This window comes from Balaenoptera acutorostrata, chromosome X (assembly GCF_949987535.1).
Source record: "Balaenoptera acutorostrata chromosome X, mBalAcu1.1, whole genome shotgun sequence".
NCBI lineage: Eukaryota > Metazoa > Chordata > Mammalia > Artiodactyla > Balaenopteridae > Balaenoptera > Balaenoptera acutorostrata.
Genome location: NC_080085.1, coordinates 116,016,684 through 116,031,554, shown reverse-complemented (window position 1 = coordinate 116,031,554; position 14,871 = coordinate 116,016,684). Strand labels below are relative to the sequence as shown.

At 39.4% G+C, this 14,871-nt stretch overlaps 1 protein-coding gene across 1 annotated transcript in view; it reads left to right on the top strand.

The window, feature by feature from the left end:
• The window catches only part of GPC3 (glypican 3), a 430,336-nt gene that overhangs the window by 347,615 nt on the left and 67,850 nt on the right, over positions 1 to 14,871 (top strand). The window lies entirely within an intron of this gene.

The following is a 14,871-nucleotide window of genomic DNA, read 5'->3' as shown; positions in this document are numbered from 1 at the left end:
GTTCCCATATCTCTTCCCTCTTGCGTCTCCCTCCCTCCCACCCTCCCTATCCCACCCCTCTAGGTGGTCACAAAGCACCGAGCTGATCTCCCTGTGCTATGTGGCTGCTTCCCACTAGCTATCTATTTTACATTTCGTAGTGTACACATGTCCATGCCACTCTCTCACCCTGTCACAGCTTACCCTTCCCCCTCCCCATATCCTCAAGTCCATTCTCTAGTAGGTCTGTGTCTTTATTCCCACCTTGCCCCTAGGTTCTTCATGACCATTTTTTTCCCCTTAGATTCCATATATATGTGTTAGCATACGGTATTTGTTTTTCTCTTTCTGACTTACTTCACTCTGTATGACAGACTCTAGGTCCATCCACCTCACTACAAATAACTCAATTTCGTTTCTTTTTATGGCTGAATAATATTCCATTGTATATATGTGCCACATCTCCTTTATCCATTCATCTGTTGATGGACACTTAGGTTGCTTCCATGTCCTGGCTATTGTAAATAGAGCTGCAGTGAACATTTTGGTACATGTCTCTTTTTGAATTATGGTTTTCTCAGGGTATATGCCTAGTAGTGGGATTGCTGGGTCATATGGTAGTTCTATTTGTAGTTTTTTAAGGAACCTCCATACTGTTCCCCATAGTGGCTGTATCAATTTACATTCCCACCAACAGTGCAATAGGGTTCCCTTTTCTCCACACCCTCTCCAGCATTTATTGTTTGTAGATGTTTTGATGATGGCCATTCTGACCAGTGTGAGATGATGTCTCACTGTAGTTTTGATTTGTATTTCTCTAATGATTAGTGATGTTGAGCATTCTTTCATGTGTTTGTTGGCAATCTGTATATCTTCTTTGGAGAAATGTCTATTTAAGTCTTCTGCCCATTTTCAGATTGGGTTGTTTGTTTTTTTGATATTGAGCTGCATGAACTGCTTGTAAATTTTGGAGATTAATCCTTTGTCCGTTGTTTCATTTGCAAATGTTTTCTCCCATTCTGAGGGTTGTCTTTTCATCTTGTTTATGGTTTCCTTTGCTGTGCAAAAGCTTTGAAGTTTCATTAGGTCCCATTTGTTTATTTGTGTTTTTATTTCCATTTCTCTAGGAGTTGGGTCAAAAAGGATCTTGCTGTGATTTATGTCATAGAGTGTTCTGCCTATGTTTTCCTCTAAGAGTTTGATAGTGTTTGGCCTTACATTTAGGTCTTTAATCCATTTTGAGTTTATTTTTGTGTATGGTGTTAGGGAGTGTTCTAATTTCATACTTTTACATGTAACTGTCCAGTTTTCCCAGCACCACTTATTGAAGAGGCTGTCTTTTCTCCACTGTATATGCTTGCCTCCTTTATCAAAGATAAGGTGACCATATGTGCGTGGGTTTATCTCTGGGCTTTCTATCCTGTTCCATTGATCTATGTTTCTGTTTTTGTGCCAGTACCATACTGTCTTGATTACTGTAGCTTTGTAGTATAGTCTGAAGTCAGGGAGCCTGATTCCTCCAGCTCCATTTTTCTTTCTCAAGATTGCTTTGGCTCTTCAGGGTCTTTTGTGTTTCCATACAAATTGTGAAATTTTTTGTTCTAGTTCTGTGAAAAATGCCTGTGGTACTTTGATAGGGATTGCACTGAATCTGTAGATTGCTGTGGTTAGTAGAGTCATTTTCACAATGTTGATTCTTCCAATCTAAGAGCATGGTATATCTCTTCATCTCTCCATCTCATGTATCATCTTTAATTTCTTTCATCAGTGTCTTATACTTTTCTGCATACAGGTCTTTTGTCTCCTTAGGTAGGTTTATTCCTAGATATTTTATTCTTTTTGTTGCAGTGGTAAATGGGAGTGTTTTCTTAATTTCTCTTTCAGATTTTTCATCATTAGTGTATAGGAATGCTAGAGATTTCTGTGCACTAATTTTGTATCCTGCTACTTTACCAAATTCATTGATTAGCTCTAGTAGTTTTCTGGTAGCATCTTTAGGATTCTCTATTTATGATATCATGTCATCTGCAAACAGTGACAGCTTTACTTCTTCTTTTCCAATTGGTTTCCTTTTATTTCTTTTTCTTCTCTGATTGCTGTGGCTAACACTTCCAAAACTATGTTGAGTAATAGTGGTGAGAGTGGGCAACCTTGTCTTGTTCCTGATCTTAGTGGAAATGGTTTCAGTTTTTCACCATTGAGGACGATGTTGGTTGTGGGTTTGTCATATATGGCCTTTATTATGTTGAGGAAAGTTCCCTCTATGCCTACTTTCTGGAGGGTTTTTATCATAAATGGGTGTTGAATTTTGTCGAAAGCTTTCTCTGCATCTATTGAGATGATCATATGGTTTTTTTCCTTCAATTTGTTAATATGGTGTATCACATTGATTGATGCGTGTATATTGAAGAATCCTTGCATTCCTGGAATAAACCCCACTTGATCATGGTGTATGATCCTTTTAATGTGCGGTTGGATTCTGTTTGCTAGTATTTTGTTGAGGATTTTTGCATCTTTGTTCATCAGTGATATTGGCCTATAGTTTTCTTTCTTTGTGACATCTTTGTCTGGTTTTGGTATCAGGGTGATGGTGGCCTCGTAGAATGAGTTTGGGAGTGTTCCTCCCTCTGCTATATTTAGGAAGAGTTTGAGAAGGATAGGTGTTAGCTCTTCTCTAAATGTTTGATAGAATTTGCCTATGAAGCCACCTGGTCCTGGGCTTTTGTTTGTTGGAAGATTTTTAATCACAGTCTCAATTTCAGTGCTCGTGATTGGTCTGTTCATATTTTCTATTTCTTCCTGGTTCAGTCTCGGAAGGTTGTGCATTTCTAAGAATTTGTCCATTTCTTCCAGGTTGTCCATTTTATTGGCATAGAGTTGCTTGTAGTAATCTCTCGTGATCCTTTGTATTTCTGCAGCGTCAGTTGTTACTTCTCCTTTTCCTTTTGTAATTCTATTGATTTGAGTCTTCTCCCTTTTTTTCTTGATGAGTCTGGCTAATGGTTTATCAATTTTCTTTATCTTCTCAAAGAACCAGCTTTTATTATTTATTTATTTATTTTTTGGCTGTGTTGGGTCTTCGGTTCGTGCGAGGGCTTTCTCTAGTTGCGGCAAGCGGGGGCCACTCTTCATCGCGGTGCGCGGGCCTTTCACTATCGCGGCCCCTCCCGTTGCAGGGCACAGGCTCCAGACACGCAGGCTCAGTAGTTGTGGCTCACGGGCCCAGCTGCTCCGTGGCATGTGGGATCTTCCCAGACCAGGGCTCGAACCCGTGTCCCCTGCATTAGCAGGCAGACTCTCAACCACTGCGCCACCAGGGAAGCCCCAGAACCAGCTTTTAGTTTTATTGATCTTTGCTATCGTTTCCTTCATTTCTTTTTCATTTATTTCTGATCTGATCTTTACGATTTCTTTCCTTCTGCTAACTTTGGGGATTGTTTGTTCTTCTTTCTCTAAGTGCTTTAGGTGTAAGGTTAGGTTGTTTATTTGAAATGTTTCTTGTTTCTTAAGGTAGGATTGTATTGCTATAAACTTCCCTCTTAGAACTGCTTTTGCTGCGTCCAGTAGGTTTTGGGTTGTCATGTTTTCATTGTCATTTGTTTCAAGATATTTTTTGATTTCCTCTTTGATTTCTTCAGTGATCTCTTGGTTATTAAGTAGTGTATTGTTTAGCCTCCACGTGTTTGTATTTTTTACAGATTTTTTCCTGTTATTGATATCTAGTCTCATAGCATTGTGGTCGGAAAAGATACTTGATATGATTTCAATTTTCTTAAAATTACCAAGGCTTGATTTGTGACCCAAGATATGATCTATCCTGGAGAATGTTCCATGAGCACTTGAGAAGAATGTGTATTCTGTTGTTTTTGGATGGAATGTCCTATAAATATCAATTAAGTCCATCTTGTGTAATGTGTCATTTAAAGCTTGTGTTTCCTTATTTATTTTCATTTTGGATGATCTGTCCATTGGTGAAAGTGGGGTGTTAAAGTCCCCTACTATGATTGTGTTACTGTCGATTTCTCGTTTTATGGCTGTTAGTATTTGCCTTATGTGTTGAGGTGCTCCAGTGTTGGGTGCATAAATATTTACAATTGTTCTATCTTCTTCTTGGCTCGATCCCTTGATCATTATGATCATTATGTAGTGTCCTTCTTTGTCTCTTGTAATATTCTTTATTTTAAAGTCTATTTTGTCTGATATGAGAGTTGCTACTCCAGCTTTCTTTTGATTTCCATTTGCATGGAATATCTTTTTCCATCCCCTCACTTTCAGTCTGTATGTGTCCCTAGGTCTGAAGTGGGTCTCTTGTAGAGAGCATATATACAGGTCTTGTTTTTGTATCCATTCAGCCAGTCTGTATCTTTTGGTTGGAGCATTGAATCCTTTTACATTTAAGGTAATTATCAGTATATATGTTCCTATTACCATTTTCTTAATTGTTTTGGGTTTGTTATTGTAGGTCTTTTCCTTCTCTTGTGTTTCCTGCCTAGAGAAGTTCCTTTAGCATTTGTTGTAAAGCTGGTTTGGTGGTGCTGAATTCTCTTAGCTTTTGCTTGTCTGTAAAACTTTTAATTTCTCCATCAAATCTGAATGAGTTCCTTGCTGGGTAGAGTAATCTTGGTTGTACGTTTTTCTCCTTCATCACTTTAAATATGTCCTGCCACTCCCTTCTGGCTTGCAGAGTTTCTGCTGAAAGATCAGCTGTTAACCTTATGGGGATTCCCTTGTGTGTTATTTGTTGTTTTTCCCTTGCTGCTTTTAATATTTGTTCTTTGTATTTAATTTTTGATAGTTTGATTAATATGTGTCTTGGTGTGTTTCTCCTTGGATTTATCCTGTATCGGACTCTCTGTGCTTCCTGGACTTGATTAACTATTTCCTTTCCCATATTAGGGAAGTTTTCAACTATAATCTCTTCAAATATTTTCTCAGTCCCTTTCTTTTTCTCTTCTTCTTCTGGGACCCCTATAATTCGAATGTTGGTGCATTTAATATTTTCCCAGAGGTCTCTGAGACTGTCCTCAATTCTTTTCATTCTGTTTTCTTTATTCTGCTCTGCAGTAGTTATTTCCACTATTTTATCTTCCAGGTCACTTATCCGTTCTTCTGCCTCAGTTATTCTGCTGTTGATTCCTTCTAGAGAAGTTTTAATTTCATTTATTGTGTTGTTCATCACTGTTTGTTTGCTCTTTAGTTCTTCTAGGTCCTTGTTAAACGTCTCTTGTATTTTCTCTATTCTATTTCCAAGATTTTGGATCATCTTTACTATCATTATTCTGAATTCTTTTTCAGGTAGACTGCCTATTTCCCCTTCATTTGTTAGGTCTGGTGGGTGTTTGCCTTGCTCCTTCATCTGCTGTGTGTTTTTCTGTCTTCTTATTTTGCTTAACTTACTGTGTTTGGGGTCTCCTTTTTGCAGGCTGCAGGTTCGTGGTTCCCCTTGTTTTTGGTGTCTGCCCCCAGTGGCTAAGGTTGGTTCAGTGGTTTGTGTAGGTTTCCTGGTGAAGGGGACTAGTGCCTGTGTTCTGGTGGATGAGGCTGGATCTTGTCTTTCTGGTGAGCAGGACCGCATCTGGTGGTGTGTTTTGGGGTGTCTGTGGCCTTATTATGATTTTAGGCAGCCTCTCTGCTAATGGATGGGGTTGTGTTCCTTTCTTGCTAGTTGTTTGGCATAGGGTGTCCTGCCCTGTAGCTTGCTGGTCGTTGAGTGAAGCTGGGTCTTAGCAGTGAGATGGAGATCTCTGGGAGATTTTCGCCATTTGATATTATGTGGAGCTGGGAGGTCTCTTGTGGACCGGTGTCCTGAACTTGGCTCTCCCACCTCAGTGGCACAACCCTGACGCCTGGCTGGAGCACCAAGAGCCTTTCTTCCACATGGCTCAGAATAAAAGGGAGGAAAAATAGAAAGAAAGAAGATAAAATACAATAAAATAATGGAAAATAAAATAAAATAGTTATTAAAATAGAAAATAATTAAGAAAAAAAATTTTAAATATAGAAAAAAAAAACGGACAGACAGAACCCTAGGACAAATGGTAAAAGCAAAGCTATACAGACAAAATCACACACAGAAGCATACACATACACACTCACAAAAAGAGAAAAAGGCTCCCAAAGTCCACCTCCTCAATTTGGGTAATTCGTTGTCTATTCAGGTATTCCAGAGATGCAGGGTACATCAAGTTGTTTGTGGAGCTTTAATCCGCTGCTCCTGAGGCTGCTGGGAGAGATTTCCCTTTCTCTTCTTTGTTCTCACAGCTCCCGGGGTTCAGCTTTGGATTCGACCCCTCCTCTGCGTGTAGGTCACCTGAGGGCGTCTGTTCCCGCCCAGACAGGATGGGGTTAAAGGAGCAGCTGCTTCGGGGGCTCTGGCTCACTCAGGCCGGGGGGAGGGAGGGGTACGGATGCGTGGCAAGCCTGCGGCGGCAGAGGCCAGCGTGATGTAGCACCTGCGTGAGGCGCGCCGTGCGTTCTCCCGGGGAAGTTGTCCCTGGATCACGAGACCCTGGCAGTGGCGGGCTGCACAGGCTCCCGGGAAGGGAGGTGTGGAGAGTGACCTGTGCTCGCACACAGGCTTCTTGGTGGCAGCAGCAGCAGCCTTAGCGTCTCATGTCCGTCTCTGGGGTCCGCGCTGATGGCCGCGGCTCGCGCCCGTCTGTGGAGCTCGTTTAGGCGATGCTCTGAATCCCCTCTCCTCGCGCACCCGGAAACAAAGAGGCAAGAAAAAGTCTCTTGCCTCTTCGGCAGCTGCAGACTTTTTCCCGGACTCCCTCCCGGCTAGCACCGAAGCCCGAGCCTCAGCTCCCAGCCCCCACCCGCCCCGGCGGGCGAGCAGACAAGCCTCTCGGGCTGGTGAGTGCTGGTCGGCGCCGCTCCTCTGTGCGGGAATCTCTGCTTTGCTCTCCGCACCCCTGTGGCTGCGCTCTCCTCCGTGGCTCTGAAGCTTCCCCCCTCTGCCACCCGCAGTCTCCGCCCGCGAAGGGGCTCCTAGTGTGTGGAAACCTTTCCTCCTCCACAGCTCCCTCCCACTGGTGCAGGTCCCGTCCCTATTCTTTTGTCTCTGTCTTTTCTTTTTTCATTTGCCCTACCCAGGTATGTGGGGAGCTTCTTGCCTTTTGGAAAGTCTGAGGTCTTCTGCCAGCATTCAGTGGGTGTTCTGTAGGAGCTGTTCCACATGTAGATGTATTTCTGATGTATTTGTGGGGAGGAAGGTGATCTCTGCATCCTACTCTTCCGCCATCTTGAAGCTCCTCCCCTATTACTATTAACAGTAGGAATGACTTCAACTCTCCCAGGAAACCATAACCTTCCAATACATTATTCATGGTTTAGGAATCATTTTGATTTTCTACCTCAAGAATTTAGCCAAATGACAACTATTTAGTGAACTCTTGTTTCCCCTGTTTCTTCATGTGCTAAAACTGTATAGGCCCTTGTCATATCAGAACTGGCTCTGTTGCTTCTCCTTGCATGGCACACTTTCCGTGGTCTGAATGAGTACTGAAGGCAAATCCATGAAAGATTTTTGTGGAAGACTGAGGTCACTGAGACTTTGGTGTAATAAGATAATTGATGTGCTGGTATAATAGTTTTCAGGCAAATTGAAATAGAAAAATAAAATAAAGGTTTTCCCTTAAAATTATTCCAGGAAAATATCTTTTCACAGGAGGGGACACCCAGTCGTATCAATAAAGAGTAGAATTTTCAATGACCTCCCTAATGTCAACATAGGAAGTTTATTTCTAAATTTGGGGTTGCAAATTTTTCCCAGTTGGTTGCTTCCCTTTTTTCTCTTTTAATTGAGATAAAATACACATGCCATAAAATTTACCCTATTAAAATGTATGATCTACTGGTTATTAGTATATTGACCGAGTTGTACAACCATCACCATCATCATCACTATCTAATTCCAGAACATTTTCATCACCCCCAAAAGAAACCCCATAATATTAGCAGTCACTCCCCAGTCTCCCCTCCCCCAGCCTGTGGCAACCACTAATCTACTTTCTATGAATTTGCCTATACTGAACATTTTATATAAGTGGCATCATATAACATGTGGTCCTTTTGACTGGCTTATTTCACTTAGCATAATATGTTCAAGCTTCATCCAATGAGGTGATAGCTCATTGTGGTTTTGATTTGCGTTTCAGTAATGACTCACGATGTTGAATATCTTTTCATTGGCCATTTCTGTATCTTCTTTAGACAAATGTTTACTCAGATCCTTTTTGCATTTTAAAAATTGGGTTGTCTTTTTAGTTTTTACTTATAAGAGTTCATTAGATAATCTGGATACAAGACCCTTATCAGATATGTGGTTTGCAAAAAATTTTTCCCAGTCTGTGAGTTGTCTTTTCACTTTTTTGATAGTGATTTTTAATTAATTTTTATTGGAGTATATTGCTTTATAATGTTGTGTTGGTTTCTACTGTACAGCAAAATGAATCAGCTATACATATACATATATCCCCTCTTTTATTTATTTATTTGTTTTTTGGCTGCATTGGGTCTTCATTGCTATGCATGGGCTTTCTCTAGTTGTGGCGAGCGGGAACTAATCTTCGTTGCAGTGTGCGGGCTTCTCATTGCGGTGGCTTCTCTTGTTGCAGAGCATGGACTCTAAGCACGCGGGCTTCAGTATTTGTGTCACACGGGCTTAGTAGTTGTGGCTCGTGGGCTGTAGAGCGCAGGCTCAGTAGTTGTGGTGCACGGGCTTTGTTGCTCCGAGGTATGTGGGATCTTCCCGGACCAGGGCTCGAACTTGTGTCCCCTGCATTGGCAGGCGGGTTCTTAACCACTGTGCCACCAGGGAAGTCCCTATCCCCTCTTTTTTGGATTTCCATCCCATTTAGGTCACCACAGTGCATTAAGTAGAGTTCCCTGTGCTATACGGTATGTTCTCATTAGTTATCTGTTTTATACATAGTATCAATAGTGTATACATGTCAATCCCAATCTCCCTTGATAGTGTTTTTTGATGCACAAAAGTTTTTCATTTTGATGAAGTCCAATTTATCTATTTTTTTTCTTTTGTACTTATGCTTTGCCTCACTGAAGTTCACAAAGATTTACCTCTGTGTTTTCCTTTAAGAGCTTTATTGTTTTACATTTTGGCCTTTGGTCACTTTGAGTTAATTTTTGTATATGATATGAGGTAGAGATCAAAAATCATTCTTTTACTTATGGATATCCGGTTTCCTCAGCACCAGTTAGTTTATAATGTTATTTAAGTCTTTTATGGCCTGTTGATCTTCTGTCTAGTTGCTCTCCCCATTATTTAAAATGGGGTATTACTATCTATAGTTACTATTTTTGAGTTGCCTATTTTTCCTTTCAATTCTGTCAGTTTTTACTTCATGTCTTTTCAAGTTCTGTTGTTAGATACATATACATTTATAATTGTGAATTATTGGTATTGACCCTCAGTCTTTTAAAAAAATTACCTTCTTTGTCTATAGTACCAGTTTTTGTCTTAAAATAAATTTTATCTGATATTAGTGTAGCCACTCTAGCTCTTTTTAAGTTACTCTTTGCATAGTATATTTTTCCATCTTTTTACTTTCAACCTATTTTTGTCTTTGAATGTGAAGTATATCTCTTATAGGCAGTGTATCATTAGATCTCTGCCTTTAGATTGGAGAGTTTAATCCAATTAGTTAATGTCATTACTGATACATTAGGATTTAGATCTGTCATTTAGCTATTTGTTTTCTACATATCTTATGTCTCTTTTTTTCTCTCTATTGCTCCATTACTGCCTTTTGCGTTAAATATTTTATAGTTTGTCATTTAATTCCCTTGTCATTCACTTTATTACATTTAAAAAATTATTTTATTAGTAGTTGCCCTGTGGATTACAATTAACATCTTAATTTATAACAATCTAATTTGCATTAATACCAACTTAACATTACTACTATATAGCTTTGTTCCCTCTCCCCTCCTTTGTGCTGTTATTGTCATACAGTTTACATCTTTATAAGCCCATCAACTCATATTTCTAATTATATCTTTATGCAATTGTCCTTTAAAAGCAAGAGGAAAAAGTATTTACTAAGCAAAAATGTAATAATAATAATAACAACAACCTATGGAGTTACCTTTTCTAGTTTTCTTCATTTCTTCCTACTACTTTTGGGTTACTGTCTAGTATCCTTTCATTTAGGCTGAAAGGATTCCCTTTAGTATTTCTTACAGGGCATGTCTAATAGTGACAAACTCCCTCAGCTTTTGTTTATCTGGGAATGTCTTCATTTTTTGAGGGACAGTTTTGCTGGATATAGAATTCTTAGTGGACAGTTTTGGGTTTTTTTTTTCTTTCTGTGTTTTGAGTCTCTTATCCCACTGCCTTCTGGGCTTCTTAGTTTTTTATGAGAAATTAGCTGTTAATCCTGTTGATTATTACTTGTACGTGATGAGTTGCTTCTCTCACTGCTTTCATAATTCTCCCTTTGTCTTTGATTTTAAACGCAGAGCTGTGAGAAATAGTAGGTTTGGATAATTATTTAACATAGAGCTAGAAAGTGGAATTTCACAAAGCAATACAGGGAATGATTGTGCTCCTCTAAAAGGAAGGTAGTGTTTCTAAGTGTACAGGTTCTGCTTGCATAAAGGAGGTATTATCTTAATGACAAAAGCGAAGGAGCTATTTTCCCAGTTGAGTTGATGGAAAAATCTTTTTTCTGGCTGGTATAACTAGAATAAGAAACAGAAGTCAAGCTGGAGTGATGTGGAGTAGGGACATGTTTTGGGAAGGAGAAGAACTTGTTTAGCCGTTAACAGCAGCCTCCTATAAACCCCTGTGGCCCTCTAGGTTTATATTACTAATTAAGGCAGTTGTGTACTTGTTTTCCATTAATTAAGGTATCTGCATAAGTGTGAGTACCCAAGTGAGTGAATTTGTTGGACACTTTGTCCCTGATGTTGTGGGTGGTGCATTTATAGCAGAAGGTCTCTGCACTGTTAACTCACAGATAATGATGCTGGAATTTAGTTCAAACTTGTAGAGTCACTACATATAACTACACTGATGGTTACACTGTATATATCCCTGTCTGTTTCTGGAACCATGAAAACACAAGATGTCGACCATCTGAAATGTCAGGGTAGTCCTTAAATATAGTTGTTATTTAAAGATGTATAAATTACAACCAGCCCACCAAATCTAATCTTCGGGACAGCAACATATTTGAAGTTTCAATTTAGTTGAAAGCCACCATAACTTAGGAATTCACCATTTGTTTTAACAAAATTCATCAAACACTTAAATGTGTATAAGTAAAGAGAGTAGGAAACAAAATGGAATTATGTTTAATTGAATGCAAATGCAAGGATTTCAGTATGATTAAGCCTCTCTGAGATGTTTTCAACCAGAATTACTGGGGAATAGACAGAAGAGATGAATGGGAGAAAATAAGGAAGTACCAGTACTTTGGCAGGTGGATTTATCCACCTAATCAGGAGCAGATAAGATGAGGACTTTGGAAGCTTTTATTCCACTGCTTTTCACACCTTCTAGAGAAGAACTCCTTGTGGACTATATATTTCTTGAGGGCAAGCTCCATGTTCTATTATTATCTCTTGCCCATGCCAACCTGGAAATCGGCTGCCACATGTTCCCAGGGGCCATGCTATTCTTTTCCTAGCCTGTGCTTTGACCAGCTTTGGCTAAGGATCCAGGAAGAAGAACCTCATTGCCCTTTTTTCTGTAACTAAAGGCATTTTGCAACTTCCAAGTCCCTTTGCCTCTCTCTTATCTTACCTGCTCTCAACTGATTCTCCTGTGATATCCCCAAGGATTAGGCAGAAAGCTAGCATTACTTGCAGCACTCGTGTGTTGAAAAGCTCTACTAACAATTGTCTGTGTGGGCTTGCTATGCTCATCTGTAAGATGCAGGGATTGGACGATATATCTCTCAGGTCCTTTCTGACTCACTTACCATTCCAGGTGTTGAATATAATGCTGAGCACTTCTGGGTGCTCAATACATCTAATATCTCCATTTCTGATACTGGACACCATTCTCTGGGAGGTAGGTTCTCTGCTTCCCAACCATCTCCTTACCTGTTGCATGTAGCTAGGTTATGCAAGTTAATTTCTTCAAAGGTGAGAATTACCATGGCTGTATCCAGAAGTATGTTGAACAAACACGATGTTCAGAATGTGTGCATATTACCTGGTATATCAAAAGGGGTTAAACATTGTGGGGGAGGGAAACAGGTGTTTATTTAACAAAATGTTAATTGAATATGACTAAAAGGAATCTCAGAAGATGGTGGAGAAGTCCATGTTAGAACTGGTCAAGACATTCTTTTTTTTTTATGTATTTATTTGGCTGTGCTGGGTCTTAGTTGCGGCATGTGAACTCTTAGTTGCAGCATGTGGGATCTAGTTCCCTGACCAGGGATCGAACCCGGGCCCCCTGCATTGGGAGCGCAGAGTCTTAGCCACTGGACCACCAGGGAAGTCCCAAGACATTCTTACCTACTGAGCTCCGTGAAGAGAAACAAAGAAAGGTGAAACTATAAATGTGTGTTGGCTGCAGTCTGTTATAAGCTGTCCTTTTCCCCTCCCACACTTACATTCTCCTATTCCTGCTACTCTATCACCACCATCATCACCAAATAGTTTTGTGAACTAGAGAAGAAATCCAGGTAAGACAGCCAGCCAAACACTTCAGTCCTAGGAGCAAGCAAAATGTGCATACCCCATGCACCAATGAGAGCCAACAGGGAAAATAATTCACCATAATCTCTGGGACATATACCTCACCAAAATAGCACAGAATCAAGCCCTGCCCAACACTGAGTACAGATTAGCTGGACTTGGTTACATGGTGCTCTTCCCAGACCTTGTGGTTAAATTCTAATGAGCTTCTTAGGAAAAACAAGGGGCCTGTCTGAGGAATGGATTCCTAGGCAGAGCCAATAGGAGAAATGCTTGATGAGGTTTGGAATTTAAGCATAAGAAGCAATGATGAGAGAGACCCAGATGGGAATGAAAATGATTGTATCTGTACTAGACTCCAACTCTGTGCTTACTTCAGAGAAGTGAAATTAATCTAAGATTTGCTACCAAATGGCAAGTATTTAAATATACTAAATTAGTGAGTGTTTTATGTGGGGATGAAAGGTGAGTGTGAACGATAGTTTAGCCAAATGCTAAGTAGCAAGTATTTTTTAAGTATACACAAGCAACCCAGTAGAAAATTCTGCAGCTGGAATTTCTGAAACTAGAAGTGACTAAGCTAAAATTGGAAGAATGATCACCAATATCAATAAGAAGTAGATGTAAAATGGCTGTGAATTTTGTTAAAAGACCATCTGAGCAAATAATACAATTCCAGCAAGGTAGTGAATATATTCAAAGTGTTAATGGCCATGCTTGAGTTATCCTACAGTGTTCAGTGATTTCCTTTAAAGCAGTGTCCTAAACAGTTACCAAAAAAGTAGGGCTCAAATTCCTTTGCTATCGGGGAACACCAGCAGTTCCGTTTCACATTCCTCCATCCACTGTTTGACTACTCCATTCAAACCACTCAAGGTACAGAAAAGAAAACTACACCATGATAAGGAAGGACTTAATCATTTGGTAGCTGCAGTACACAACTAGGGATGCCAGTGGCCCTCGTAAAATTCCAGTGCTCTCTCTAGTTGTCTTCTGTGACCAAAGTGTTACAAAACCTATACATGGTGGATTCAGAAAGGGTCAATTGTTCTAGCATCTTTAATGCTGTGTTTACCACACAAAGCACTGTTTTAGTACACATCCTAGTTTTTCATATTTAAAAGAATTACCCAAGCATTTCTTAGGTTAATCTTCACTTAAGGAGTGACACTAAAAAATATACAAAAGCACCATTCTTTTTTTTTTTTTTTGAGAGTTCTCTGAGTATTTATTACTGATTTCCAAACTTGCAGAATCAAACTGGTAGCCTGTTGTAAAATGACATTGAACAACACTCCTCATATTCATCATGATCATAAGTAAAGAAAATGCTGTGAGAATGTCTTTTTAAAATTTAACCCTAGTTGATTTACAGTATTGTGTTAGTTTCAGGTGTACAGCTTCAGATTCTTTTCCATTATAGGTTATTACAAGATATTGAATATAGTTCTCTGTGCTATACAGTAGGTCCTTGTTTATCTGTTTTATATATAGCAGTGTGTATCTGTTAATCCCATACTCCTAATCTATCCCTCCCCCTCCCCTTTCCACTTTGATAGCCATAAGTTTGTTTTCTATGTCTGTGAGTCTATTTCTGTTTTATAAATAAGTTCATTTGTATCATATTTTAGATTCCACATATGTGATATCATATGATATTTGTCTTTGGCTTACTTCACTTAATATGATAATATCTAGATCCATCCATGTTGCTACAAAGGGCATTATTTCATTCTTTTTTATGGCTGAGTAATATTCCACTATATATACACCATCTCTTCTTTATCCATTCATCTATCAATGGACATTTAGGTTGCTTCCATGTCTTGGCTGTTGTGAATAGTGCTGCTATGAACATTGATGAAGAGTACCATTCTTTTGCTTCTTCTATTTCAACCTTTAAAAGTATGTGATTAGATATGAATACTAAAATAATTTTACTCATGTTTCCTGTGGGAGCCTACTTCCCCCTTAGGAATCTATAGCCTAAAACTTGGAAAGGGAAATGTTTGAAGCTCTCTGACCTCCAAGGAAATAATAACTAGAAACTCAGAATCTGGTTTTTCATCAAGTCCCAGCTAATTTATTTGTACCAGATGCACCAGGCCATTTATTACACTTCAGAATAATACAGTGCAGCCTTAATTATCTGAAACATATTTTAACTTCATATTTTTCAAATAGTACACCAGAGAAGGAAAACCTATTTATAAATCC